This window comes from Austrofundulus limnaeus, unplaced genomic scaffold (assembly GCF_001266775.1).
Source record: "Austrofundulus limnaeus strain Quisiro unplaced genomic scaffold, Austrofundulus_limnaeus-1.0 Scaffold907, whole genome shotgun sequence".
NCBI classification, from domain to species: Eukaryota; Metazoa; Chordata; class Actinopteri; order Cyprinodontiformes; family Rivulidae; genus Austrofundulus; species Austrofundulus limnaeus.
The window spans coordinates 171,819-177,081 of NW_013953309.1; the positions used below are offsets into that span (position 1 = coordinate 171,819).

Sequence of the window (5,263 nt, forward strand, 5' to 3'; positions counted from 1 at the left end):
TTAATTTTAATTTTAAATAAAATATAAATTAATGTTTTTAACTCTTAATTGTTAAAAAAATCAATGTTTGTTTTTATATTTATGAGGTTCTAATCCTAAATAGTTAGGGGAATTGAAAATGGAAAAACCTGGATATCAAGAGGATAAAACTGGGGGTGTGGGGGGGGCACTGGGGTGGATAGCTTATTCTCTGAGTGGGGGGGGGGCATGGCCCCCCCGGCTCCTCCCCCCTGGCTCCACCCCTGCATGTGTGAAGAAAACTGGTTCAAATGTTCAAACATTAACTGATTTATTTTCACTTTGCTTTTCTGTTTGATGCTTTTAGTTTGAAGTCTTATAAAAAGCTTTTATTTTGTCAGGACTTCCACGTCTCCTTCCTGCTCACTCACACTGCAGAGGGTCCCTCTGAGCCAGCGGACAGACGGCAGCTGAGTCCACGCCCCGTCCTCGGTCCTGATGTGAGACGGGCCGGAGGACAGGGTCAGAGGTGGAGGCTCGGCGTGACGGCAGCCGTGCAGCTCACGTCTGAGGAGGGAAGATGAAGATGATCTTCAGCGGAGCATCAATAAATCAACTGTTTCCTGAGAAATATTAAAGAGCAATAAGCAGCAGAAGACGTCAGGCTGATGTGCTGCTGCACATTATTGTGTGTGATGTGTTTTATTGTCGCTGTAACACATCAACATAACGCCGACAGCAGCAGATATGATAAACACATCATCACACGTTCAACAGAAGAATAAAAATCCATGTCAGGCGTCAGGATGAGAGAGTGAAACTCTAATGATGTTTCTCTCTGAGAATCATCAACATGAATCTGACTCCACACAAACAGTCAGATCAGTGATCAGTTCTGAGCAGAACCCATCAGAACATGTGCAGGTCCTGGACACCTGAGACACACCTGCAGCTGGCTGTTTGAACAGAAACCCACAAATACAGATGAAACATCACAAAGTGAGCAGTGATGCTGCTTCCTGGGCTTTTATTCATGAGCTGCAGCTGCTCAGTAACTGCAGCTTCATTTGCACTTTGAGCTGTCAGAACCAGATGTGTGGACCAAGGATGAATCCTGAACTTAATGACAAACAACAGATTATCAGTTTAACGTGGTGTAAATAAACAGCATCTCTTCTGACAGTTTGTGTTGTGACTGGATTTATTCCCCAAATAACAAAGATTGTTCTCAAAATCTGAACAAGAAACTGACGTTTGTTCCTGAACGTCTTCAATGTTGAACCTCATGAAGAGGAAACAGACAAAAAACACACAACACATGGCCCACAGACATGTTGGCTCCTCACTCTGTTTACAAACTGTTTACAGTCTGTTTACACTCCTTTGTTTATCTGTTTACAGTCTGTTTGTATTGATGGATCAGTATTTGGCAGGTGGTGTTTATCTGTTTACAGTCTGTTTGTGTTGATGGATCAGTATTTGGCAGGTAGTGTTTATCTGTCCCAGCTGGTTGTGTCCCTCATGATGCTGCAGGCCTGTACTCAGATCTGGATTGTGTTTGTCGCTGAACATCAGTCAGTAATTTGGGACGTCCACAGTTGATTGCACACTGATAATCAGCTGCAGTGTTGGGTGGGAGCGTGCAGCTGAGGTGTGATGAGTAAACTCACAGATGGAACAAACGTGAAGCTGCTGCATGGAACTAATCTGCTGCTCTTTAGGCTTCATCACTTCCTGCTCTGCTGCACAGAGTTCCTGTAATTCTGTTTGTTTGTCAGGATCATGAACAGGAAGTGGATCCTCAGAAGACAAGAGAACTGTAGCAGATTCAGCCTCAGGCTGTTTCCCATCTGTGGTCCAGAACCACTGAAGACAAAGTGGATAAAAAGTCTGAAGGTTTGTTTCTGTGAGGCTGCAGAGCTCATCCAGCTGTTTGCTTTGTGTCACATTCACAGGAAGACCCTGAACAGATGAGACCGATTCCAGATGTGAAGACATGCTCGTCCCCTTGTCCTCATGTCCACGAGGTCATTTTGACAACCTCAAACAAAATCTTTAAATATTTATAAGATTTTTTATGTTAAAGACCCAGAACTGAACGTCTCCATGTTTCTGTTCTACAGCAAATATTCTGAGATGTTCAGATACACCTGACAAGGACACACACACACACACACGCATGCACGCACGCACGCACGCACACACACACTAATCCCAGCAGTGAGAGGAAAGGCCACATGAAGCTGAAGCTACAGTTTGTCACACAAACAGCTGAAAGCTCCTGAGACGTGTCGGCTGATTCTGCTCCGAGTGTTTGAGGCTCGGTCCGGTCACCTCGGGACGAGGGACGTGTCCTCGCTGAGACACGGCAGCCCTTATCTTGTGGAGACAAATGCTGCAGAAGATTAATGAAAAGACAAAAAGCAGCAGAGCAAACATCTGTAAATGTTTTCATTCTGATCCGATCAGACTGGTTCTGTCTGAGGGACCAGAACCACCAGAGACTCAGGTCTGGTCCACACGGGGACATCAGATTTAAAAACAAAGTTTTTGTTTTGTTCTTGTTAAAACCAACAAACAAACCAACCAACAAACAAACCAACCAACAAACAAACCAACCAACCAACAAACCAACAAAAAAACCAACCAACAAATCAACCAACCAACAAACCAGCAAACAAACCAACCAACCAACAAACCAACCAACAAACCAACAAACAAACCAGCAAACCAACCAACCAACAAACCAACCAACAAACCAACCAACAAATCAACCAACCAACCAACTAACGAGCAAACAAACCAACAAACAAACCAACCAACAAATCAACCAACAAATCAACCAACCAACCAACCAACAAACCAACCAACCAACAAACCAACCAACCAACCAACCAACCAACCAGCAAACAAACCAACCAACAAACCAACCAACAAACCAACCAACAAATCAACCAACAAATCAACCAACCAACCAACAAACCAACAAACAAACCAGCAAACCAACCAACCAACAAACCAACCAACAAATCAACCAACCAACAAACCAACAAACCAACAAACAAACCAACAAACCAACCAACAAATCAACCAACCAACAAACCAGCAAACAAACCAACCAACCAACAAACAAACCAACCAACCAACAAACCAGAAAACAAACCAACAAACCAACCAACAAATCAACCAACCAACAAACCAACAAACCAACTAACCAGCAAACAAACCAACAAACCAACCAACAAATCAACCAACCAACAAACAAACCAACCAACAAACCAACCAACCAACAAACAAACCAACCAACCAAAAAACCAACAAACAAACAAACCAACAAACCAACCAACCAAAAAACCAACAAACAAACAAACCAACAAATCAACCAACCAAAAAACCAACAAACAAACCAACAAACCAAACAAACCAACAAATCAACCAACAAACCAACCAACAAACCAACCAACCAACCAACCAACCAACCAACCAACCAACCAACCAACCAACAAATCAACCAACCAACAAACAAACCAACCAACCAACCAACAAACCAACAAACCAACAAACAAACAAACCAAACAAACAAACCAACCAACAAACCAACCAACAAACTAACAAACCAACCAACCAACCAACCAACCAACCAACCAACAAACTAACAAACCAACAAACCAACCAACCAACAAACAAACCAACAAAACAAACAAACCAACAGACAAACAAACATGGTCCAGCACCAGGGTCAGCTCCCTGATCAGAACCATGTTCAACATCAGGGTAAGGACCAGGTTCAGGACCAGGACCTGGTTCATAAAGGTCTAATCAGTGGTACTGTGTGTTGGGCCGTGGTTCTGGGACACCACAGATCTAAACCTGCATCAGCGGTCATGAAGACACAGATCAGGATTGCAGAAGGTTCCTTTCCAGACTGGACTTGCAGAGTCCTGTTGGTCCCGGGTCCTGACGTCTTGTTTCTGTTGTCATTAAGCCGACCCAACATTTGTGTGGCTGTGAGACGGGCTGTGTTCTGATGAAGTTGGGTCTTAATGAGGTGTGACTGTTAACGAGCCCGGCCCGCTGCACCGCTCATCCTTCACTCCTGCTGCGGCGCTGCTTTCTCCCACGGCTCCTGAACACATCATCTGCTCACATCAGGACTGATGTGCTGCAGGGTCCAGTCCAGAGTGTCCGACTGATGGATGATGTCATCAGAAGTCAGAGGGTGTGTTAGTGTGAGCGACCCACAATGTGTGTGTGTGTGTGTGTGTGTGGGGGGGGGGGGGCACAACATTAATACAAACTCAGGGAATCAAACATCAATAATTTTTAACAAGCTTTACATCAGCCAATCAGAGGAAAGCTTGACCTTTAGGGCGGAGCAACTCCAGGACGAACAGGCTGGAAACACGGCTCGGTCTAATCTCTGGAAGATCAAACTGACTGAAGATAAATTTACTGTAAGAAAACCTGAGATTTAATGAGACAAAAGGACGAAGCAGCTGTTCTCAGGAAGTATTAACCTGACTGTTGTCAGCAGAGATTGGTGCAGGGCTGAGGTCAGCAGCTCTTCAGACAAAAAGGACAAAAAAAGACAAACGTAATAAAAAAACAGGTCAAAGTGTTTGTGGTTTCAGCTAAAACAATAAATAAGAATAAATCCCTGGTGACTGCAGAAACACACGCCTCCAGCTCTGACATGAATTATTAAAGAGTCCTCATTAAGACAGAAACATCAGCTCCACTTCAATCTGAGAAGAAACGAGATGAAGAGAGGTTCTTCCAGGCTTACTTTTTACTCTGTGGTTCTGCCTGACCCTGTGCTGTGCTGCCCCTCGTCACATCACAAACACTGACTCAGCACTTTCCATCATGGCCGCCCTCGTCCACCCTCCATGTCTGACCTCTGAGGTTCAGGAGGTTCAGTCAGGGACAGGCTTCAACCTGGAGTTTCAAAATAAAGCTGAAATACTCTTCAGAATAAGAGCCCGCCTCTGTCAGGAGTTAGATTAATTTTTCTGGACACAGAAGACAAATGTGTCCCCTGTGTCCAGCAGGACGGGTCCAGTCAGAACCAGAACCTCCTACATTAGCAGTGGGGGCGGCGCTGTGAGGAACCATTACTTCCTGTAAACATCAAGACGTCCCAGAGTCCCTGATGGAGACGCTGCCGGCCCGACCCGCTCCTCCATCAGTACCACGTTCACCTGAACCCACGTCGCCATGGCAACAGCTGCACAGCCTGCTGCTGTCTGTGAGCTGAAACTTCACACACACACACACACACACACACACACACACACACACACAC

General features: G+C 44.9%; 1 long non-coding RNA gene across 2 annotated transcripts in view; it reads right to left on the minus strand.

The window, feature by feature from the left end:
* Window positions 1–313: 313 nt before the first annotated feature.
* Window positions 314–5,263, minus strand: part of LOC106533215 (uncharacterized) — a 17,075-nt gene continuing 12,125 nt past the window's right edge. For both annotated transcript variants that reach the window (XR_001312210.1, XR_001312211.1), the window contains exon 3: window positions 314–525. This is a non-coding gene — a long non-coding RNA (uncharacterized LOC106533215). The remainder of the gene's footprint in view (window positions 526–5,263) is intronic.